This window comes from Uloborus diversus, chromosome 3 (assembly GCF_026930045.1).
Source record: "Uloborus diversus isolate 005 chromosome 3, Udiv.v.3.1, whole genome shotgun sequence".
In the NCBI taxonomy this organism is placed as follows: domain Eukaryota; kingdom Metazoa; phylum Arthropoda; class Arachnida; order Araneae; family Uloboridae; genus Uloborus; species Uloborus diversus.
Genome location: NC_072733.1, coordinates 90,043,335 through 90,070,214, shown reverse-complemented (window position 1 = coordinate 90,070,214; position 26,880 = coordinate 90,043,335). Strand labels below are relative to the sequence as shown.

The 26,880-nt window shown below is 32.6% G+C and overlaps 1 protein-coding gene across 1 annotated transcript in view; it reads left to right on the top strand.

Annotated features, from left to right (window-relative positions):
- LOC129218603 (uncharacterized) overlaps positions 1 to 26,880 on the top strand; it is a 272,334-nt gene that overhangs the window by 159,479 nt on the left and 85,975 nt on the right. The window lies entirely within an intron of this gene.

The window sequence follows — 26,880 nt, the reverse complement described above, 5'->3', positions numbered from 1 at the left end:
TTTCTTTTTTACTCTGTTTTGTTTACTGATTCTTGTTCTATTTTATAAGAATGAATAAAATTTTGACTTTTGTCGAGTTTAAGTACTAATTTTTTTTGTTTGTTATTTTTAACATTATTACTATATTATTACTTAACATTTTATTTGTCTTCTGAATCTCCTTCAAATAAATTCACATCTGTGGTTTGGAATATCTACTTTCGCAAGGTTTTTTTTTTTTTTTTTAAATCTCTTTACTTAATCCTCACAAATTAACCACTCAATGGATAGCTGTGGCACTACTTGTCAGTTGTTTTTCTCCCATATAGCATTGATAGAGCAGAGTTAAAGCTCATCTATCTTTCGTTCAAGTAATACGAATTTCCCGTTTATATTGTTGATTTTGCAATTCCTAAAAAATGGGGCGGGAGACATTTGACAATGTCAACGTTGAGAACAACATGGCTCTGGTTTTCTGCTTTCTTTACATGTTTATCTCTTCAAAAAGATAGAAACAAAACAAAAGAAAAAAAAACAGCTGCAAAACAAGCTTATTTTTTGAGCTAATCACTTGCTTAATGTTGTTTGAAAGCCTTGAATGCAAAGATTTTTCTCATTTCCTTTTTTTTTTTTTTTTTTTTTTTTTTGTGCAACTCATTCATTTCAGATTGGCAATTTTCCTTGTACAGTTGAAGATTTTTTTCTTGTAATGACCTAAATGTCTTGGCATCATTTTTTTTTTTTTTAAATGCAAAAATTGAGCTGTAAAATTCAGTTTGTACATGATTTTTATGAGTAGGTTACTCAGCTTAGTAAGTTTTGTTTATAGTTGCTTCTATTTGGAACAATAACATTAAATTCTTTTTAATTTCTAGTAGTTGTTATGTTCTGTGTTTTAAATTGAGTTAGAAATTTTATGTGCGTAACTATTTAAAACTTGTATACCCAGAATTTAGCATATTTAGTACTCAACAGATAATTTAGCTTATACTATTATTCTCTTATTTTAAAATATACGGCAAAACTGGAGCCTACATAACAGCAAAAGGCTGTGCTAGCCACCTTATGTCATAATTTTTCAAATTAAATTATAAATGCTTTTGAATCTTGTGCTGTTCAAAAGTAGTGTGAAGTAGGGTAGTGCAAAAAAGGTGCCTTTGGTGGAGCAAATCGCACTCAAAAAAATTCAAGTTTTTTCTGTCAATTTCTTGATTTGCCGCAATTGGGTTTAAGTTAAGACTAAATGCTGTTTTTTGATGTTTTTAGCAAAAATAGTAAAAAAAAATTTTTTTTCCATTTTTTGATGACGGATAGTGCAGAACAGTTGCTTTTGGTGTCACTAAATTCCTATAAAAAATTTAAAGTATGTAGCATTTATCTTTCCGTTGCCACAAATCCATAGAAGTTTTGGCAATTTCTGTTTTCATTAAATTTTGTCAAAATGGTAAAAGTTATGTTTTCGTCCTATTTATCTCTAATAATTATGTTATTTTTCACATATGATGCATTTTTGGTTGCTTAATACGTTATTATTTAACTACTTTTATTGCTTATATTTTTTTTTAATTTGAAATATACTACAGTCTAACTCACTTATAACGAGCCCTGATTTAAGGAGAACTCTTATAGAGTGAGTAAATCTAAAAGATTTGATTGGTATGATGTAAATTCTGTGGGAGCATAAATCGCTTTTTACGAGCATACCTCGCTTAAAGTGGGCAAAGTTTTTGTGGTTCATAAAATTCCTATGTGCCATGGGTGCAAGACCTTCCGTCTCAGGAGGGATTTCCGTCTTGGACAAAATTTTCGAGACGGAGGTCAGAACGGAAAGAAATTCGATGACTTTATTTCGGTTTTCACTTAAAAAAGAAAAATTGAGTGTTTGAAAAATATGTTTTAATATTACTGAATCGTTCCATAACCACGAATTTACATTGACATTCTCTCGATTTTCCGCCATGGACTTGTTTTGTTTGCAACATGCTTTTGCAGGAGTGGATTTTAGACTCGCGCCGTTGGACTTATTTTAGATAACTCTTATTTCCAACTCACTGCATTGCAGACCGGGAAGTTGCTCGCTATTCTCCCTGATTTTTTAAAATAATCGGCTCTGACTGAAAATTTTGCCTTTTCTCATGCTATTTTCGATCATCCTCCCATTTTCTTTTCATTCTGCAATTTTAAAAGCTCTGTTTTGGGCTATATTTGGGTGGCTTAAGGGGGAAGGCAGTAGGAACCTTATTTCAAAAAGTTTCCCAAGTTAAAGTATTAAAACTTTCTGGCAGTAATAAGTCAAGTATATAAGTAAGGGGGTACTGTTCCTAGAAAAAAAAAATTAGAAACTGAAAAAAAAAATTAGAAACTCAAATTTTGAACATTTGTGGTTAACTCAGAGCAGGGTTTAAGCTGCGTTCAAAAGTTCTTTAGCATAAAAGCTAAAATTGAGGGGAAAATGTTAGCAAAATGCTAAAATGTTACACATTCTCATATATTTATATATGCCTCGGTGTGTTTCATCTCCAGTTGAAAATAAAATTCATATTTCATCTGTGACATCTTTGAAGAAATAAGTTCAACAGCTATTTTTTTAAAACATAAAATAAAAAAAGAAAACACGATTGATGTTTAGAACGTTGCAGTCTCCTCCTCCTAATAAAGCAGTTTTTGGGGGGACATAATGCTAGATAAGACTAATAGTTATTGAACTTAATTGTAGTTTAAACATCTTAACTAAGATTTAAAAAAGATTAAGTTGATTATCGCCATACATGCTTCCTTTCTAGGATCATAGATTTCTTCTTTTTTTTTTAAATTAATTTATTTTTTACTTGAGCAAAAAAGCAAAAATGCATTGCTTTATTTTCGCAATTCAGATAGTGTTTTCGCATTATGCGAAAAATGCGACCGTAGCGGAAACCCTGACTCAGAGGAAGGGGTTCGGGAGTTCCCTTCAAAAAAATTTTCGATGTTGAAATATTTCGCCATTTTAGACTATATTTGAGTGCCTGAAGTGGAATATGATTCGGGGCCCCTCCTTGTGGTGAGGATTCAGTTCCCCTATTGCTTTTTTTTAATTAATGAATATTGGAAAGTGTACCTCCTTTAAAAAATGTATCTACTTCACTGAAGTGGTTTTTTTTATGACTAATTTCAGCACCTGCTATCTTATGAAAGAATTCTTTTTCAAATGAAGACTGTGTGGGGGAAAGGTGCCAGTTCATTATCATTAGTCGCTCATACCCTTCCCGACCTTTCCTTCTTTTCTGGTTTGTTGGCGCTACCTTGGGTAGCCTTTCCGATCAAAAATGATTTATGTTGCAAAAATGAAAATCTATGTCCCAAGCAATTTTATTGCTGCAATAAAAATGTTTACGATTGGCAAAAAAACTAATGGTGGGGAGCCCCGAACGCTTTTACCCCTAACATTATCCAACATCGTCTAAAATTGCGTTTTTTGAACTTCAATTTTGAAATATTGCCGAAGGAGAATTCCTGAACTCCATCCCTTCGATAATGCATTCGAAAAGCATATAAACGTTAGGAAAGATGGAGTACAATTTTGTTTTTAAAACTTCAATTTCTTCTCTCTAATATTTTTGAAGGTCGCCTAATATTGTGATTTTGGGACTATCAGTTGGAAAAAAATGATGCAAGATAGTCCCTGAACCCCTCCTTTCCCTGAACTTTACCAAAATGGCCTACCACTGCGTTTTTTGGACTTCAATTTAAAAAAAAATTCTGGGGGAGAACCCCATACCACCCATTATTGGCGGTTTTTAGGTTTTTGGCATTACGATATCAAAACGCTTAAATATTACAATTTAAACTAAGTTCATGTGGTTAGAAAAGGTCAAAAGCTTAAAATTCAAATTAAATTCAGATTCCAAAACTGGCTTGGTTAAAATCTACAACATTTATACACATAAACTTTTCCTTAAGCAAGCATGCTTGGGGGGGGGGGGCTGAAAATATTTTCCGTCTTGAACACATAACCAAACTTGCACCCATGCTATGGATAAATTTACCTTTTTGGAAAAATTCCATTAACATTCTGAAATCAACTGAACCTTTTTATTGCCGGATTTTAGATTTTTTGGAATTGTGATGTCAAATCACTTAAATATTACAATTTTAAGGCTTAAAATTTAATTCAAACAGATTCCAAAACTGGCATTGTTAAAATCTACAACATTTATACATACAAATTTTTCCTTAAGCCCGCATGCAGGTGGGAGGTGGGGGGCTGAAAATATTTTCCGTCTTGAACACATCACCAAACTTGCACCCATGCTCTGGGCCCAGCTAGACTGGTCCTAGTCAATTTACAATCCCCAGTGAAGATCAATGGCCCAATTAAAACTATCTACTCCCGTGCTCATTACAACCTCTCCCAGTAAACTGTTCCAAGGTTCCACTACCCTACTATAATAATAATTTTTCCTAATATCCGTGTTAGCCTGAAATTTAAATAGCTTAAAACAATGACCCCTTGTCCTGTTTTCAGTGCTAAACTTCAGCACCATAACATCTTTCATTTTACTAAATTTAAACAACTGAATCATGTCCCCTCGGTCTCTTCTTTGCTCAAGACTGTACATATTTAGCCTTCTAAGCCTGGAATCATAGTCTAAATGAGAAAGTCCATTTATTAGCCTTGTAGCGTGCCTTTGAACCCTTTCCAATACATTAATATCTTTCTTAAGATAAGGAGACTAAAACTGAACAGCATACTCCAAATGAGGTCTTACCAAACTTCTATATAAGGGCAGAAGAACTTCTTTAGATTTGTTTGAAATAAATCTATTGATAAACACAAGCATCTTATTGGCTTTGTTACTAGCTATGCTACACTGTTGGCTGAGCTTTAAATCCTGACTTATTAAGACGCCTAGATCAGTAACTTTTTCTTCCTGACTAATGACTGAACCTTGCAAATAATAACTTCTACACTTATCTCCATGCCCTAAATGTAGCACTTGACATTTCCCAACATTAACAGACATACCCCATTTATCAGCCCACTCCGTAATACGAACTAGATCCTCTTGCAGCTGATTTGCTTGTTCTTCATTTTCTACACTCCCCATAACTTTGACATCATCAGCAAAACAATTCATGTTCCCAGAAATATTTTTATAAATATCGTTCATGAAAACAATGAACAAAACAGACCCTTACACTGATCCTTGAGGAACTACGCTTAAAACCTCACTCCAATTAGAATAATTTCCCCTTACAACTACTCTTTGTTTCCTTCCAGTCAGCCAGTTTTTTACCCAAATGGAAGTTTTCCCTCCTATTCCTATATCAGCTAATTTGCTAAGTAGAGCAACATGTGGTACCTTATCGAAAGCTTTTTGAAAATCAATGTAAACAACATCTACAGACTTCTTATTGTCCAAAGCCATGGTAACTTTGTCATAGAAAAATACCATGATTATTTCAGATAAATTCCGCAGAAACAATTTTGACATTTAATGAAAATATTTAAAAAATGGAAATTTCCAAAACTTCTATGTATTTGTGGCAACGGAAGGAATTATACCACATACTAACAATACCCACATGGCGATGCCCATGCTTAGAAGTCAAATGAAGTCTGTTAAACAAAAAGCTCCACACTCCCGCCCCCATTCTGATGTGAAATGATTATTTTTCTTCAACTAAAATGTGTACACACGTTTTCAAAAGACCTATTAAAGTCTCTTTGGAATTTAAAACTTTTTGCCAAATTGCATAAAAATATTAACAATAGCTTTAAAACTCAAAATAATCCTTCAACTAAATAGTACCAAGCAACCACTTAACACACCAAGCAACCATGCTACCGTAACCCTGCCCTTTAGCAAAAAAGTGGCTTTTTTGTCCCTCTAATTTAAAGTGTTTCACCAAATAAACAATGCTATAATAAAAATGTTATAAAAAATAATCACAATTGAATAATATGACAAATGAAATTCTTTACTTAGATAAGTAACTATCTTCAACTATAAGAACAAAAACAAACGTTAAAAAAATAAGGAAAACAAAATCCAATAGAAAAATCCTACAAAATTAAATTATATACCTGAACATAAAAAAAAACCGAATCATAAATCTGTTCGCTAATCACAACAGCGCAGCATGGGCATGGATCCTTGCAGCTATCGACACTATCAGCCAGCACCCTCTCGAAGAGTTAACTTACCCGCCATTTTTAGGAATGGGTAGTACTAAACTTACCCCGCCATCTATTATGAATCAATAGAACTAAACAATTAAATATTTAATTTGCAAAAACAAATATTTCAGTCAATCTGATTTTTACAAAATAGCATATTGCCTACTTCAATAAATGCACTATTCAGCACAAAAAGATTTTTTCAATTAGAACCAGTAGTTCTTGAGATTAGTGCATTCAAAAAAACAAACTCTTCAGCTTTAGATTATTAGTTAATTAATAAGAAAATAAGACATTGATGTATATATATATATATATATATATATATATATATTACAATACATCTTTAGCTAGATTTAGAATTTTCTTTCAAAAGTACCCTGGGTTATGCCTTATGGCTGACTTGAATCTACGCCCACTGGGTCGCGAAGCCCGCGTTTTCATGGCGAGCCACCGTGGCTACGCGCATTCTGCGTTACAAGCATTTTATATTATAATTTAAATTTTCCCGTTTTCATAACATTTTCTATTGTTGCTCTACTCCTTTTAGTCATAGAGTGATGTTACATAGCCTATAGCCTTCCTCAATGAATGGACTATTCAACACAGAAAGAATTTTTCAATTTGAACCAGTAGTTCCTGATATTAGCGCGTTCAAACAAACAAACTCTACTGCTTTATATTATTATTTTTATTATAGATACTTTAATTTTTTTATGGGACTTTAGTGCCACCAATAACAACTTTTCTGCTCTATCCATCATCAAAAATGGAAAAATATTTTTTATTTTTTTATTTTTCCTAAAAACATCGAAAAACAGCAGTTAGTTCAAACTTCAACCCTATTTCGGCAAATCAAGAAGTTGTCAGAAAAAACGAAAAAAAATTTTGTGCACTTTGCTTTACCAATGGCACCTTTCCCCACTACCCACCATCAAAATTTAAAAAAAAAAGTTAAGTACAGAAAAGTGCCAATTGGCCCTAGTTTCAATAAGATGCTTTCAACTATTAAAAAATGATGAAACATGCATTTTTAACTGGATTGGAAAAAAACAGGATTTTTTTTTTTTTTTTTTTTTTGAAAAAGTCTGCAAAAATTTTTTTTTTAATTAAGCTTTTTAAAAATATATGTTTTAATAAAATTAAGCATACAATACAGTACTAGAATAATTAATGTAATATCCTAATAGAATATTCCCCTTCCTTTTTCATTTTGTGAATTAAACACTGAAATTTATCACTTTATTTTTAATATTAATTTCATACCTCCTCTAATCTTAGCTTAAAACAATACAATTCCGAAAGTTAGTCCCAACTTAGGGTTTTTTTCAAATCAACATTTTTTAATATTCAATTATCTCTGCGCATTGAGCATCAGCAAAAGTATTTTTTGCGATTACAACATGATAGTTAATGCCTGAAATGAGATATATCGTAAATTTTATGGCTGACCATCAGTGGACCCTGGCAGGGATGGCTAAACTGTGCCAAAGAATGAAAATGTGTCATGTTTGAGGCCTCCTGGTTCCATGCACTGTTCAACCAGTTTTTGTGAGCAATTTGTGAAGTAATATGTACAAATTATTTAATAGGCTCATTAAATGCATTATTAATGCTCACTGATGTGAAAAAATAGAATTTGTCCTTTTACTTTTAGGGGTCTGTATCTCAGTGCACTAAGGGTTAGTATAGAACTTGATGCCTACATTTCAAACTTGTTTTTTCACAAACAAGTGACATAACTATGGGCAAATTCTTTTCAAGAACGCAATACGTATTTCAAAACAGTAAAATGAACTATTTAGTTTTCAATTCAATCAACATATCCAGGTTTAAACTTTCCTCCATGGACTTCCAGATACTATTTAAAAATGAACTGATGTGTGCATCACATGACTTCCTTTTACTCCATGTCATTTCCCTATTATTGGCAATTTTAATGTGATTCAATAGTTTTCTCCTTAAATATCACCAACAGTGGCCAAATTGAAACAGATTTTTAAAAAAAAATTTGCCAAATTTGTTGCCAAGTTGGCAACAAAACTTGGCGACCAAAAGACTGGTGATATATCACTAAGTTTTCCCCAAATTATAACTCCAATTGAGTTAACATCAAAATTAACAATGATTTCCCCCCGAAAAGGGGCAGAAGACCCCTTTAGAAACACCCGAATGTAACCAAAAGGGGAGGTGCACAATTAGACCCCACTAGGAGTCTACGTACCAAATTTCAACTTTCTAGGACATACCATTCTAGAGTTATGCAACATACATATGCACATACATACGTACATACAGATGTCATGAAAAAACTCATTGTAACTAACTCGGGAATCGTCAAAATGGATATTTCGCGTGTCTATAATTAAGGTCGATTTTTGAGTGAAAATTTTTTGGCGAATACAATACTTACTTTTTTGTAAAAGGAAGTAAAACTAGTTTGATCAAAAACTTACCATAGAAGAATTATAGACTTGCAAATAGACTGATTATGCTTACTCTTATACTTTATAATATGATAACTGGAAGCAAAGTTTAAAAAAAAAAAAAAACGGTTATTATTGCGGTAAAAAAGTTAGTTATTTGTAACACTTTTTTGAAGGTGTTTTGGGTATATTTTTTAATATTTTAATCAAGATAGCTTTTTTCATTTGATAATGACTTATTTTCTTCCATTTTAGGCTGTACATTATAGTGACAAAAATTATTTTCTCTGCACTAAACTACCATGATAGCAAACAATTACTAAGTCATATTTCATTACTTATGATAAAAACAATATTATGACATTATAAAACAAGGGTATGATTGCCTAACTGACTAGTGGAACAATAAAAAATGCAAGACAAAGCATATTTGCTTGAGTACAACTAACTGGATGCGTCATTAACTCGTATGCAATTTCTTCATCTTGAAGTGCATTTTATGAGCCTTGAAAACCATTGCCCATAGTTCTGTCACTTGTTTGTGAAAAAACATACACTCTGATTTGAAATGCAGGCATCAAGTTCAATACTGACCCTCAGTGCACTGAGATAAAGGCTTAAGAAAACCGAACTTTTTAGCATTTTTCGATACAAAAACTGCCATTTTTTGGCAGTGTAGAGGGTGAGCCATGCAAAGGGAATTGAATAATTTATTTATTTTATTACACAAATTATGTACAAAAATTATGGTTGAGCTTCAATGCAGGGCACCAAAGGGCCTCAAATATGGCACTTTTTCATTTTTTTCGACAAAGTTTGACGACCCCTGAACGGCTGTAACTGAAAGTCAGCCACAAAATTTAAGATATATTTCAATTTAGGTACTAAATGTCATATTGTCAACACAAGTATTTTTTTGGCTGATGCTCACATCATAGAAATAATCAAATTTAAAAAAACGCTGATTTGGAAACCTCTACGTCAGGCTCCATTTTACGAATTTTTACAGGTCCTCAAACATTTTTTTAGAGGAAAAAAAACTACGTGTCTTTTCAAATCTTTAAAAGAATTCACCATAAAAATTTGAGCAAAACTAAAAATGGTGTATATCCGAACACCCCATTTGTGCCCCGTTCTTATAAAAACTGGCTCTTAACAAAAAAAACATTGCTGCCTAGTTGAAAATTTTCTATACTTAAAAAAATATTACAAAATAAATGGTAACACTCATGAGAGATGAGTAATACTTTTCACATTGAACTGTACATTTAAATATACAACATATAAGGAATAAAGATATCTATTTTTAGACTTATACATTCTAAGAGAAACAAATATGGCTTCCCTAACACTACTGTTAACTACAATAAAAATATATTTTGCACGTAAAAAATATTAAATTCCCTGGGGTAACATTCATGAGTTGCACTAAGGATACAAACTGCATTGAAATTTTAAACTTTTAGATGAGCAGTTCAGTAAATTCTATTTCAGCTGTGTGTTGCTAACAAATATTACTTCCTTCTTCAGAGCACAAAAAGTAAAAAAGCTGCTGAAAAGCGTACAAAAAAGATTTAGGAAATCTTAGGCTCTTCGATCATGAAAAAAAGCACTGAGTGCAATGAATTAAGTGTAAAACAATGGCTTATTACATGCTTTTGCAATGCCAAAAAAGTAATTTTATTGACAAAAATTAACGGATAAAGTCAGGATACCAAACTGTCAATCGTTTTGAAAATCATCCATATATTTTTTAATTAAAAGCAAAAAGAACTTATAATTAGTATTCAATTCAGTATTAATTTGCCAGTGTCTGGTGGGGTAAAGTGGTCATAAGAACCAGGTTTTTCAACTGAGGTAAATAATAAATACAAAAATTTCCTTAAAAACTTCAACTTTTAAACTTGTAATTTCACATTACATTAATAAAGAACACATTGTACTGAATTTTTGGAAGAAAAAAATTATTACCTTATGGGCTTCTTCTTTTGTGTTAAGACCTGGGATGGGGTAAAGTAGTCATGGCTGAAAAAAATAGATGTAAAACCATCATAAATAATCATATTTTTTTTAATGCTCAGTACACCTAATTCGTTTTGAAGAAATTAACTTTATTTAAATAAATAATAATTTTTTTATGGTCAACTATGATCAAAAGTTGGTTCACCAAAAATTTTTACCATGTTTCACTCCTGAATTTCATCTATATCAACAGGGAAGGTGTGATAATTTCCATTGTTTTATTTCTTAGGCAAAAGAAATGGTAAGGATTTTTAATATGCAGTGAAACTTCTGTAAGTCGAACTTCGATGAGCCTAATGCTTTGATAAGCCGAAGTGAATATTTATCCCTGTCTAACTGAATGGAAAACTAATATTATTTATTTTCGCTAAACCGAATTTCGTTGAGTTGAAATATTCGATAAGTCGAATTTTATTTCATGACTTTCGTCAAAGTTTCTTGTTAATGTAACTCTATAAGTTGAAATCTTTTCTTTTTTTTTTCTTCTCCCCAAAAAGTATGAACAAAAAGAAAGAAATTGGCGCCATTGCACTACATCAAAAGGCGTCTAGACAAAGTGGATCAAATAAATCTCTGAAGCCGATTATCTTATATAATTAAAAACTGAGCCTATGTATCTATGTATGTACCAATGTATCTATGTACCTATGTATGTAGTCATCTATGTCCGAGTTACTTCTCCAGAGCTACAGTGAACTGACTATCAAACCAGGTATTGATGGATTCATAATTTTCCCGTTTTTATGTTTGGCTATTTTACATAATCCTCTGATAATAATTAGCGGAGATATCAATTAAAAACTTAATTTTTGCACTTAGATTTCAACATAAAATTCCTGTTTTTCGAAGGCTTTCTTCCATTCAAATTATTATTCAGTGCTTCATCTCAGCTTTCTGCAACAATGCTTTTATTAAAACTTATAGTGGTGAAGAAAATCATGGAGATGAAAGATCTGTTGCCATTTTTTTTCCCTTGAATATGAACAAATAAAATTCTGGTTTTTGCTTTAAAAGCTTTTTGGAAAATTTAAAATGTTTCCTTTTTGGTTGATTTTTTCAGAATCTGCCGCCAAATTTTATTAATTTTTTTTTCTTTTGTCCAAGCGTGGTTGTTGAACACACGCGTCACTTGACGTTACTTTTATTTTCGAGGTAGACCGTGCAAAGCCAGGCGACGCAGCTAATTAGTACATAATTTGGCAAGTTTTTTTTTTTTCTTTTTTGTTTAAAATTATTGTTTATTTCATTTCCTTCCATAGAAAGGAAAAACTTCCTCGTATGGGAAACCAAGACTTTGATTAAGGACACAGCCAGAAAATAGGACTTAAAAAAGGATAGGGAGCGTGCATTTGGGATTATGAATTAATTCCTCTTTTAGTGAAAACGGGGGAGGAAAGGTTATGGATTATTTTTGGGATTTTGCGGTATTCTACAAAGCTGCTGGCCTTTCCAAGACTGGCTTTTTTCTTTCGTAGTTACAGAAAGCTAATGATTGTTGTGTCGTTTTATTGATTCCTGAATGTTTGGAATTGAAGTTTAAAATAGACTTGGAGAATATTTAAAATTTTAAGCTACCAAGAAAAAGTTGAATTTATTCTATTATAGCGTAGCAAAGAAGAGGGAAATTTCATTGACGTTTGATGTGCCTCTACATTTTCAACAATTTAAAAAAATCTAAAAAATGTTTCGATTGGCAGTGCTCCCTCTTTGATGCTTTATTAGTATCCAAGGAATATTTAATGATAGAAAAAAATTCAGCTTAAAGCAATGTTTGATAACAGAGTTTTAAAATTTTTTTTTTAAATTTTTTTTCCCTGGTAAGTAAAAATTGTTATGTCCAACATAAAGTTATAAATTTGTTTTTCCAACCTATTCAAATTCATGAATTCATACCATCACATTATACATTAATTATGTCAAGCATATATTGTCGCCTCAGAACAACAGTAAGACTTCTAATCCCCGGAATAACGGGAAGATATCCACATATCCTACTGTTGCTTTCAGGCAACGATATATCTTTGATGCATCATTCTATCATTTTGGTGCTCATATTATAAATTTAATGAGTGTCAGTGGTGGTCTTTTATATTGTTCTATAGTTTTGTTTTCATATTCGACAAGACGAATTTTCGATAACTCGAAATTTTTTTTGCATTCCCTACAACTTCGACTTATCAAAGTTTCACTGTATTATAGGATTACAATCTTGCACTAATTTAGTTAATATATATCACTTTTAAACTCAGTTTTGCTTAATCCAGTTTGTCTTAAAAACAGTAAATGTTTAGTAAAATTACTACTTAAATTATAGTTGCCATATAAATAATGAATGAATGATTTTAGATGAAGGATATATGTTAAACCTCACTTATATGACCAATTTACTCCATTTTGATTTAGTTGTGCTGAAATATTATATAAAATGAATTCAGCCTAGCTGTTTATACAGAGGTGTTCTTGAGACATGCGGGGAACTACCTGCACAACCAACCTGATAAAAATTCTTTTGAACAAAATTTTATGAAGAGGTTAAAAGTGGCATTCAGATTTTAAAATGTTTCATTAGAAAGCAAAAAGATTTTTTTCACAAAATAAAGCATTGACTGAGTAGCCCAGTAGTTGGGGAGTTGAATAAGGAAGTAATTGGTGGAAAGCTGGAAATAGTTTTAATGTATGCCGTATGGGTCTCTAATGACCATACTAAGTTTTCCCCTCTCTACTAAGTGAGTTTTAGCCACAACGCCCAAACTAGTGTCAAAAATCACCTGTTTTTTCATTAGTATTACAATATCTCAAAGACAGCTCTTAAAATGGCCATACATATAGGCAGATAACATTGTACAATATAAAATTCTGAACTAAATGAGAACCTACAATTTGTATCTTTGTTAAATATTAAAGTCACAACCTTATTTCAACATTTGGCTGAAATCACTAATAAAGCTTTTCGAGCCAGAATGCACCTTTCCCACTTCCATTAGCCAGAGGTGGATCAAGTGAAGTGGGGGCCTTAAGCAGTAAAAAGTTTGAGGCTCCCAAACTTTAGTAAAAAATAGAAGAAATAAAAAAATAAAGTATGAACAAAATTAAAAGCAATATCGTTGCACAATAATTTTAATGTCTGTACTTTATATGAATTTTCATCGTGTTTTATTGGTAGCAAAATCGTCAAATATTTTTTTAGTGTCAATGTAGTTTAACGTCTGTTATAAAATAGTTAAGCTATTCAGTCTCTCTCCTCCCATTTTATTTTGTAAATAAAATATTACTCTTTTCAAAACTGAAAAGAATCGTTCGCAGATGAATTCGTCAATGGAATTGTTTAAATAAATTTCAGCCATGTTTCTCCATGTTCGGAAATGTACAAGACATTCTTAGCTGCTTGATATATGTGATAACAAGGGAGACCTAATGTGTCTGAATTTTCTGGTGTTGTTTTAAAGGTATCTTTGTTTTCTTGGAGAAACATAATAAAGTGATCAAATCCATCTTCCATAGTGCAAACATAAATATCATTTCTGCACAATCAAGTGCCCATACTTGGGACAGTTTTGAACTTTTACTTTTAGTAGCAAATTAATCAAGTTTTCCATTCGAACAAAGTATTCTATTTTTAGGATGTTCCTTAGTACTTACCTCAAGAGAAAGTATAGATGTGTTGATATGTCCCTTTAAAAATACACCTAAAAATTTTCATTGTCCCAAGTTAGGGACCCCCTCCCAAACTTGGAGCACTTATTATTTTGATCTTTCTTTCATGTATTCAGGAATAGATTGTTTAGGGCACCAACTATCATTTTAAAGAAGTCTATTTTACAACCCAATAACGAAAAAAAAAACATTAGATAGATACTCTTGTGAACTTTTAATGATTTCAGAATGTACACTTGCGCCTGAAACATTGAATGTTTCCCCAGACTTCTTAATTCTTTTGAATGTAATATTTTCGCTTTTCTCTCTATATTTGGAAGCATAAAAGCAATTGGTGAACCCAAATAATTATTAACACTGCTTATTTTTAGCTCTCCATATTCCTTATTTCACATCTTTTCCATTCATTCATCATTTTCATTCCTCCATTATAACGTGAAATTCACTAAAAAATAAATTAGCCTCATCCATGCTTTGAGACTCATTATCATTAGAAGAACTAATATATGTAGTACTTTGGCAAAACGTCTTTTGCTCATCAATAGATTCAAATGTTTTTAACAATGACAACTTTTCTCTCCTTTTATGGTGTGACACATTTATTGCCTCACAACTTCATATTTTTGAGCTCTTTAGAGATAACTGTGCCTTTGTGCTATCACATATCACTAGAAAACAATTCACTTTGGAATCGTTTCTGGTTGAAAACTGTTGTTCTGTTTTTTTTCATTGAGAAATAAGTGTCTCTTTCAATTTCCGCAAGTTTGCACATCTTTCTCACTAAATGATAACTCTGAAGTATCAGTTCCTTCTTTTAAAAGAAGAACAAATAAAAAGAAACAACTGGCGGTGGGGGCTATTTATAAGGGCCCCCCCTCCTTCCATAGCGTGCGCCTTCATATACCTCGGGGGTTGCGGTAGTGCAATGTATGCCACTATAACCAAGGTAATTGAGCTTTGGAGGATTCCAGTCGAACTTCAGGACCCTATGACACTGGTAACTTATAATACTGGTGAAAAAAGATGGGGTCCCTAAGCCAGGCCTCATAGGCCTATCGGTAAATTAATCCCTGGATGTAAAAAAAACTTGTTCATTTAGTTTCAGTTGGTAAATCTAAAACCAACGTACTTGAGCTTTAGATTCTAATTGAACTTTGGGAACTATTGGCATCGTAATTCAAAATAGTGGCAAAACAAATTTTGGGGAGGGGGGGACTAAACCAGGCCTCACGAGCCTATTGGTATATCAGTCCCCTGTCTGTAAAAAAAACTCTTTCATTTAGTTACAATTGGTAATATCTAAAACCAATGTACTCTTGTTTTAGATTTAAGCCGAACTTTGGGGCCCCACACGGCCGTGTAGTCCACTTACCGTTAGACTTGCCACTACCACTAGCCACCCCCAAGACCCTATGGAACAGAAGGCCATGACACTGAAAAACATGCTGGTTTCTTTCCTACCTACAGATGCAGCTACTCAGCTACGTGATCATAAAGTTGACATACTATACCATGAACTAAAGCATTTAAAAATTATAAAAGAAGTTATAAGTTCAGAAATGCAAATATCACTTCTAAGAGTGTGTATGGTGAAATTATACTTGATTCTTATTCAAGATTTTTTTTTTGATAGATCAGCAGTATTAATAAGAAAAGGGGGGGGGGGAATCATCTTTTTATCTAACAATTGCTTATAAATGAAAATTCAAACCTAATTCAATGCACACTCAACTTTTGCACTTCAGTGAGTGCAAAATGAAACATTGAAAAAATTTACACACAGGTAATAGTAATTAAAAAAGTACTAGACACCTGATTATAGAAAATATATATAATTATGAAAACTTGTTGAAAACATATGAAAGTTTAACGATTTATGAGATGGTGATAAAAAAATTACATAAATTTTATCACTTAATTTGATGTGATAGTATTAGCCATTGGAAGCCTTATTTTTCAGATATTGTTATATTATGAAAAAAATTTTTTTTTTTTTTGGTCACTAATTTGGCCGTAACGGCTAAAGCTCACTTTGTAGAAGGGGGAAAACTTAGTATGGTCATTCCAGACCCATACAGCATAGATTAAAGCAATTTCCAGCTTTCCACCAATTACTTCCGTCTTCAACCTTTTTTCACTCCCTAACCACACTGTAAAAAAAAAAAATCTGGAAACATTTCTGAGTATATCCGAGAGCTGCGGTTCATGAAATTTTCAAAAACGTTTCTGAGTATTTCGGAATCCTCTTTCTGTAATGCCCAGAAACGTTTCTGAATATTTCACAATCTTCTTTCTGTAATTTACGAAAACGTTTCTGTATATATTTTGCAGCAGCGATTCATGAAAATTTTAGATACGTTTCCGAGTATTTCAGAATCCTTTTTCTGTGATTTTACCTAAAATATAAAATTTTAACTATAATGTTGCGTACCATATCAGTTTAAATGCTGTCATATCTAACAGCAGTAAAACTGTTAAATAAGCAATTTTAAAATTATTCTTGGATTTTTTTTTTACGAATTTCTAATTACAAATAGCATGATTAACAGCATAACATATGCTCAGATATAAATTATCGAAAATTTATGAAATACTATAGTAGTTCCATTCCTAATCACAAAATAAGTTTTAGTTTTCAATTTCTTTGGCGTCGAGGGAGGGGAGAAGGGTACTTTCTTAAAATGGGATAGTTTGTTAAGCAACCTTAAACTTCAGTTACAACATTTTTATGACAAAATTATCAGCATATTGTATTTTTAATGCATATTTTATACCAAGCTTGATAGCTTATTTTCAGATAAAATTTGACAGAATTTATCTACCCTTCGCTTTCCGGAATTCTTTCTACACCAAGTCAATTTTTCTGACGAACAAAGTGTACTGAAAAGTATTACCAACAGAGAAATTGGCGAATTTAAATATCACACCATAGCTCCCTGCTGGAACCATTTGGGTTGATTCTTCTTTTCTTGCCCTTTTCCAGTTTATCAAAAATACAAATACAAAATCAATATCAAAATAGGTTTTTTTTTTTTTTTTACAGTCTGCACAAAATTCATTATTAATTGTATTTATAAGAACACTTAATTCCATTAGATGATTATTCCATTTCATAAATCATAGAATCCCCCCCCCCCCCCACTCTTAAAAAAAAAACAAACCCCTGAAAATGTCAATGGCACGGTCCGCGTGGTGAATCCTGTTCGTCTTATTCTCCCCATAATTATGTACATTGCATATAATTAACATAATAATTAAAAAATGATCACTTTTAAAAAGTGACTGTATTGGACAAGTTTGAAATAATATTACTTTTTATTTCGACATGTAAATGCAGCTGTTCCATTTTTACCACTGACTCATTCCTCCTGACTGTCCTATATTAAACTATGGTATATCCGCAAAGGAAATGTTATCTACGGAGCAACTAATGTTAAGCAATTTCTTACTGTTAACCATGTTTAACAAAATGAATAAGCAAATGAATATAATTGCCTAACTATGTTGCTTATTAATAGATAACTATGGTATTTTCTAATGATATAAATATTTTTAAATGATTGTAAATAATAATAAATAAAGATAAATAATACTGGCACATTTTTTTTATAAAGCACATTACAATACTAAAAAATATTTGCATTACTCTATTTTTAATGAATTAAACAAATATTATTATTATTATTATTATTATTTTTTTTTTTTGGAATCAATGTTTGTATATCCAAGCCGTTTTCAAGTACCTCGGAATAACTTTTCTGTGATTTCTTTTAAAATCTAAGTCCTAACTTTTCTGTTGCATAATTTATCAGTTTCAATTGGTTACAGCAAATAGTACACATGTACACTGCGCACATAGGTATGTAGGATAACTTTAAAGTAATTCGATAAATCCAAAAGCAGTTACAATTGGAACCCCATCAAATGCATATCAAAAAAAATATAAATCAATATAAGAACATGTTTTAAAATATGCATTAATACTTACTAGTGAACATCAGCGGAATGAAGTCTAAGTATCTCCATTGCAACTGAACAAGTAGTCCAAACGGTTTTCTTTTATGAAGTATTAACACGGATGTTGAAACTATTCATGCTTGAACACGCAATATGTTTTATCATAGCCGCACTGGAAATTCTAAAGAAGCTAAGCGTTATTAACGAACGTAATAGTTGCGGACATTGTCTAAATCAATGCCAGTCCAAAATGCAAAGGCATAAAAATAGTTTCGACACATATTACTACTCTCTAGACGTGAAATAACGAGCAATCCAATGCTAAACAGTCCTGATGACTGCAGCAACCATAGATAAGGAAAAAAGAAAAAATACGCTCTTATTAGTTCCGACTCACTGGCCCCCGTGTTGAAAGAAATAAAATGCATTTTGAAGCATTGCGTCAACACTTCCCGCCCCGTAGATTTTTTTTTTTTTTTTTTTAATAACAAAAAGCTTTCTGACTAGATAAGAAGTTCGCTATTCGATGGAGGATTTTTACTATTTCGGAAACGTTTCCAAAATTTGTTACAGTGCACTGGCCTAATGTGGTAGCACAAGGGAAGATGTGGTATCTGAACGACTTTTTTTCACTCCCCAAAGCGTGTAGAAATAAAATATTCTCTCTTATGTATGGAGCAATGTTCAGAGTTGCTGCATAATATAAAACATGTTTTGCGTGATCTCTGACCTCTGCCTGGCTTATTCAAGAGGAAAATATTTATGGAAGTAGTGGATGCTGCCATTATTATCAAAAGATCCATATCTTCACCAACAACTATAGCACACTGAGACTCATTTTCAATTTCTAAAGCAGTTTTAATTATTAGGCAGTCGTATCAGATGTTATATCTGTTAGATGTTATGTCTGTTTTGTGATTCTTGATGAACTGCAGAGGAACCCTCTCTGAGTTAAGAGAAAGAAATTCTTGCCTCTGATCTATATGAGATATGCTTCATCCCTGCTGCAAGCTAAAAAATAGATTACCAGAAGTTACCGATTTCCCTCAATGTTACCATTTCTGAGAAAAAACATCAATTCACTCGACAAGCCTGGCACACCAGATTTTCTGTTATGTCAACGTTTATGGTCAAGTCCGTTGATATTTTAGGATGTTACTAATTATTCAGGGTAAGCTTTTCGATTGCTGCTGCAACTGGAAAGTTCACTATTATTTTATTTCTTAATTGCATATTACGAACTTCTTTTTAAGAACAAACTAGATTGTATCTTCAGTTTCTTTTAATTTGATCTCAGTTGCAAGAAATTTGATTAAATTTATTTCAGCTATTGTATCGCAAAGCAAACTTATGGAGATTTTTTAAAATGCTTTAGTATGTAAGCTTACTGCAATGAAGTTTTATTTTCAATGTGAAGAACTTTGAAATCCTACCGTAAAAACGGGTGACTATGGTACAGTTTTAGTACATTTCTGACCGTAATTACTCAAAATTCATTTGAAAAAAAAAAAGAAGTATTATTTTTATAGTTTATAACCTTGGCTTTCGATTCCATCCCTGAAATAATTTGATGCTTTACCTACACCCCCTCCAGAGCAATTTTTTCTTTGTACTATTCTCATCACCCTCTCATTGCGGGTGAGAATGATACAGCACATGTTTCAACATTTTCATATCTTTTTTGGTGGTTTGTACCATACTTTACATCTCTTATATTTTAACAGGAGAATTGTAGGTGTAAGTTATGCTGCAAATTGAACTTTGGAGAGTCAAGTACATCATAAAATGGAGATAAAACGAAGGATTTATTTTCTTCATAATTTTTGAAGATAGATACCAAATCTTATCATCCTTTTCAGGCCGCTGCCAAAACTTACCTCACTTCAACATTGTTGAAACTTCAAATTCACTTGCATGTACACCCGTGATTTTTCCTGGGTACTTTTTCCCCTGATAATCCAACACACCCTCCAAAATTTCAATTAATTACTGTACCACACTCACCCTCTAAATTCTAAACTTTACACATTTGTAACTGTAGCAACATTAAAATATTTTATTTTTGAATGAAAATTGGAGATAACGTTCTTTATGTAACATGAAAACGAAGGGCACGTACGAAATTGCGATTCCTTCTGCACTATAAGTCCACCAACATGAATTTCCGAGCTACCTACAAGCACGTAGCACCACTTGCTCACAACAAATAAATTCACCATCATCAGGTTATTCGTCTGGTGGGCCGTTTTGACAGTGATAATAACTCTCTCATCGCCAGAGAAGGTTGCACAATATTTCCTATTGAAACCGAGCTAACCCAGAATGCACTACAAAAGCTTATTACATCAAACTTAAGATTTGTATCATTCTCACTTGCTTTATGGTACTTGCTAAATTATTTCACTATACTCGATTGCAAGTTTTCTTGGCTATGGAGAAATGAGCTGCGGCCAAGTGAAGGAAATAGTTCCTTGCGCTTTGCCAGATAATCGGGGGAAATTACGCACTTTGCTTTAGAAATTGGATTAGTTAGTTAAACCGACGCAAAAGGGACATTTTTTTGTCATAATTTCTGTGAATCGTTAAATATTTTCAATTTTAAGAGCGGTGCAGCGCGGATCCATACATTCATTTGCAACTGAACGAACCAGCCAATCAGAGCTCACAAACAGTTGGCGATCTCCGGATATTCTGCGTTTGGCGCGATTTTGCTCAAGTACTCCACTCTCGTTCGCTCGTCGTCCGCTGTAGTTCACTATTTTCGCTCGTTTTATTTTCTATCTTACTTGCTCGTTTTTCTATTTTTGTATCATTGATAATGGAATCTACGACGCCAAAATTGAGCTATGTGTTTCAGCCACACAAGCAAGGCAGCGCTTTGAAGAGCTCTGCAAAGACTATAGTTATGAATGTGTTTCATAAATTGCAAGTAAGGAATCCCAACGATTCTGTCACTGAAATTTTGGACAAAACTTCGGACTTGACAGGTGTTTCAACCCGCAGCATCTTACGAATGCAAAATGAATTTAAGATCCAAGGCTCTTTTTCTACACCTGGGAGAAAAAGGCCCGCAAGAAAAGGCAAAGCAACGCGAATGCAAAAGTTCGACGACTTCGTCCTGTCTGCCATTCGAAGGAAAGTGCATTTGTTTTTTAAAAGAAACGAAATACCAACGGTGGCGAAAGTCATGAAGACTATTAACGAGGACACTGACCTACCAAATTTGACAATCGCCACAACAAGAAGATTGATGCAAGATTTAGGGTTTGTGTACAAGAAGAGATCAAGGAATTCTATGCTGATAGAGAGGGAAGACATCCAAGTCTGGAGACGAAAATATTTGAGGCAAATTCGCCACTACCGAAATGAAGGAAGGACTGTGTACTATACAGATGAAACCTGGGTGAATTTTGGCCACACAAAGCAAACAGTGTGGCAGGACACTTTCATCAAGAGGCCGAAAGAAGCATTTATGTCTGGCCTCTCAACGGGATTAAAAGCTCCTACAGGAAAAGGATCCAGGTTAATAATTACTCATGCTGGAAGTGAGAAAGGCTTTGTGAAAGGAGCTGCTGATGTATTTAAGGCAAAAAAAAGCAAAGGAGATTATCATGAAGAAATGAATGGAGATTACTATGAACAATGGTTTAAAAATAAATTGCTGCCAAACCTTGACCCCAACAGTATTATAGTTATCGACAATGCTTCATACCACAGTGTTTTTGTGGAAAACATTCCCAACACTTCCACCAAAAAAGATGACATTCGACGATGGCTGACATCAAAAAATATCGCTTGGAACTCGGATATGCTGAAAGCTGAACTTTTGAATCTTGTACAAAATGTCCGCAGCAAGTATGAGGAGTACCGGGTTGATAGGATAGCGGCTCTTCATGGTCATACTGTTTTGCGACTTCCCCCTTATCACTGTGAGCTGAATCCCATTGAAAACATATGGAGTGTTGTCAAAGGGAAGGTGGCAGCAGAAAACAGAACATTTAAAGAAAAAGAAGTGGAAGAGCTGACAAAAAAAGCTATTGATAATATCTCAGATGAAACGTGGAAGAACTGCGTTGGCCACATTATTAAAGAAGAAGAACTAATGTGGGAACTTGATGGAATGTGCGATACTGCTGTTGATAACTTGATAATTCATTTTGATCCCGATTCGACCGACACTGCTTCTGAAGGAATGCTTAGTACAGAAGAAGTCATGTCATCCTAAAAATTAAGGCTTCTGTAATTGCGGGTGGTATTTTGTCGAGTTTTTTGTAAAAGGTCTAGAACAGCAAAAGATATTGGACAAAATGAAAATCCAGATCTATGTTAATGAGTAAAATTATGGCTATGATGCAATAGAACTATTACATAATTCAATTCAATTAAAACTTTATTGCAATATCAAATATTTTATAATGTTTCGTAAAATATTTTAAAATTGATCAACTAATAGAAATAAAACGATTGTATATGAATCATAATCATTTACATTCCCAAAGGAAATGCAAATAACGCTTTGGTTGGACTAGAACATTTTCTTTATCAACATCGACTAGTTAATTCATCCTATATGACTTTTGATTCTAGATTCAAAAAACTTCAGACATTTTTTCTTGTTTTAGTTGTTTACATGCATTATCGAAGATGAAATTACCATGTGACAGAGACTAATATTTTAAAATTTACAGCAAATACACATGTTTTATTAATTGTTATTTAATGTATTTTAATTTGATTTCAATTATCAATCTCCGAATAAACATCTCGTCGTAAAAAAAGCTCTATTTTCACTTCAAGTATTTCACACACAATTGTATGTAATGAGCAATTTAAATGTGCTATTTTGTTTTATAAATTGTTCCTTAAATGAAAAGAATCAACATATTCATTTATAGAGATGCACCGAATATTCATGCTGCGTTTTTGGTGGATAAAACGTATATTGGGTTCTATCGAATACTTCAATATTCAGCAACTAATAGTAAACAAATTCAAATGTTTGATAATTAGAAATCAAACTTTTTTTTGTCATATATTGAATGAAAGTTACAATATAGTATAATTCAAAATTAATTGAAACTGTTACTTAACAATTTTATCATATTATAATAATTTTAATGAGAGAAAGAAAAAAAACTCTCTTGTTAAATTTAAATTGTGTTGCTTTTCAATGTTTTCTTAATTCTTAATCATTATTTATTATCATGTTATTAAAATTTAATAACCCTTTGCACTTATAGAGAAATCAAAAATATCTGGCAATGTTGGACTTTCTTAATTTTAATGATGATCATACAATTTATCAGTTACCAAAGAGAATAACATACCACAAAATCAGTTGAAAAAATTGTGATTTGTAATGATCATTTAAACAACTTTGGTTTCTATTTGTATGTAAGATAAATGCAAGATTCCTTATTTATGACATAACAGGTTGCCATGATTATGAGTTCTCAAATCATATACAGTGTTTATATGAATCATGTTTGTTCTAAACTGTAAAGCAGCTAATTCAACAAAGCTGGGTTTTGTTCGGATTTATTTTAAACTTTATATATATAGATTAACAATTACACTTAATGTGGATAAATTTGCGATGTAAAATGGAAATGCGTTTACATCCCCCCCCCCCCCAAAAAAAAAAACATTGGCATAAAATTGATATTTTGTCTGGGGCAGTTTTTTCCAGCGCGGAAACAACTGACATGAAAAATAACATATTATAATTAGGCAAGACATTAAAAAAAATTAAAAAATTGATTTGAATTTTGACATCTTGAATTCAAATTATGTTTTTCGCAATCACGAGTGTGTGTTTGTGTCTGTGTGCAGGCATGTGTGTGTGTGAAGGTATGTGTGTGTGTGAAGGTATGTGTGTGTGCAGGCCTTTTGTGTGTGTGTGTGTGTGCTCGTGTATGCATGCGTGCGTGCGTGTGTGTGAGGGATATGGACGCAACCTAGAGACGGTGCTCGCTAGAGGGGCAGCATGGGAGAGGCAGGTCGAAGGTGGTGCTGCAGAGGGTGATGGTGGGGGGAAAATCATCTAACATCATTCAACAGTCAAGTGAAAGCAATAAGCAATCGTGATTGCTCAAAAAAATGAAATAGCAGAAAATAAACCTAAAAAATACAGTATAATAAAAAGCAGAAAAATTTCGCATTAAAAATATAACACTGTTATAAAATCAAATGTCAGAACGAATGTGATTTTTATTAGCGGCTGGTACTGCAGAAAAGAAAATATTACAGCGTTAAATCCAGGGCTGTGTGGTACTTAAAAATTTTCCTTAAGCAAGCAAGTATGGGAGCCTTTCCCATTGTAATTTCAACCTCCCTGTTCAGTGGTACCCCCATTTTTGAAGTCCTGCGCACGCCTGTGTTCAAGTTTACAAAGAACCTCTCATTGAATGCACCAAAACAATTACATCTGTGAAATTTATTGAAAGCCTATTGGTACGTATTTTACTTTTATATTTAAAGGTGCGTTGGATAACGTAATACAGTTGATTAAGATCATTCTTGATAAAGTAGCCAAAACTAAGTTCAAAAGGAAATTGGAAACCCAAAATTGCTGTGTCAATTTAAAGTTGGCTAAGAAGGAAGAACTAGTATCACTTCATCCTCAGTAATAACTCCAAAATCATCTGCAACAAGTCAATAAAAATCGACACAATTTCTTTTAGTTCTTGCGAATTCAGCAGTATTTTTTTTAATTTGTAACATCAACTTTCAACAGTAATTTATGGTTTTCTTTATGTAAGTTTCACAAAGACAAAATCACCAGTTTTAGTACTTCTGTAGCTGAACTACCAATTCATATTAGATCGTCATAGTTGTTGTGTATTTCACTAATATAAATATTTCATCAGAGTTGCTATTGATTATAAATTCCTCACTATTAGAATTGGACCCACTTCCTATATAGTAAAAATGTACGGGGTAAGTGAAACCCCTCTTCTTAAACACTTATTAACAATAAAAATTCTTGCTGCAATATGCACTTTAAGTTAAACTATACACAAAAGTTTAATTATTATTAAAAAAAAATAAAAACTAACCTGGAAACACTTCTTTGAAAAATTCTTGCTGCAATATGCACTTTAAGATAAACTATACACAAAAGTTTAATTATTATAAAAAAATAATAAAAACTAACCTAGAAACACTTTTTTGAAAAATGTTGCTTAAACTCGCAAAAAAAAAAAAAAAGAAAAAAAAATCAGATTTTTTTTTTTTGGACAAAGTTCTATGACCTAGAAAAAAATTCCGAGAAACCCAAAATATATGCAAGACCAATCACTGTAATGAAATATCATATGATCAGTGTAAAAAAGTATAAAAGATATATCCATATTTCAGTTTTAAAGGGGTGACCCACTTTCCCCAAACAACCCCAAAAGTAATTTTTAAAAAAGTTTCTTGAATATTTTAATTGCATTGCATTGCTTGAATATTTATCATTTCAAGGGCATTTTAAAGGAATTTCGAGGTTATCAAAAACTTACCAGTGGGAATCATAAATATATTGTGTTTTTTTACCCATCCCCCTTCTGCTTTTCTTTGTTTCAAAGTCCTTTTTATATATCAATACAAAAAATACTTTCCTGCAGTTGAGGCTAACCTAACCTGGCAGTGTCTAATGCTGTGATTAGGATCTGCGTAGAATTTATATTGCTGCCAAGTTAGGTTTGCCCTAACTATAATGATGTATTAATGAACAGTTAATAAGTCATAGAAACTTTGGTTGAATATATTGAATGATATTTTTACATTAGAACTGAATAAAAATAAAAATCAATAATTTTCGATTTTGAAGATTCCCCAGTAATTTTTTCTGGCTGCGCTACTGACCCACGAGACCGAGTGGATGCCCCCCCCCCCTCCTTGAAAAAAAAAAAAAAAAAAAGAAAAAGTAATCATTATTCATTCTCTGTAGTGTAACATACTTGATCACATAATAAATTTATGTAGAAAGTTTATGAAGTACATTTTGCAAGTTTTTCTCATAGCGTAAGAACATTAATCACATTGCTTACCTAGGTTTCTTTTTTTGAGTAAATTTTAATGCATTACGATTGTTTTTGAGAAAATTTGTCAGGCTTTTTTTAAAATAAAAAAAAAAGTAATAATTTCTACCAGTAACGACTTTTATATTTCTGAGAAGAGGAAATAATTTTTAGAACAAAATACTTGAATTAAATACCGTTTTTTATAAAGTGGTGGGGGGGGGAGCATTTCTTATTCAATGAAATGAAAATCAATTGCTATTCTGTCATACCGCTCATTGGTTTCTCGACTGAAAGTAGATCCTGCTTAATAAGTCCCCCCCCCCTCTTCTGCCGAGCGTACCAAACATTTTAATTTCTCATTTTTATCCCGTAAAACTGCGATTCCATGTATTAATACGGGCTCGACTCTAACATAAAAATCAGTTCCGTGTGAAGTATGCCAAAGCGGATTAATTCGCCAAGCAGGCAACTGCGAGTGCGGTGTCTTATCGGAGATCCTCCTTACAAACCTACAGGCGGTCTTTTCACTCAGTGTTTTTCCTCCGCGCTTAATGACGTCACTGACAAGTTAACTTGCAAGCTAGTATAGAACAGTTAAATGTTGTGGCTATTACAAATACAAATGTGACGACCAGCAACAGGCTCTGGGCCCAGCTAGGCTGGTCCTAGTCAA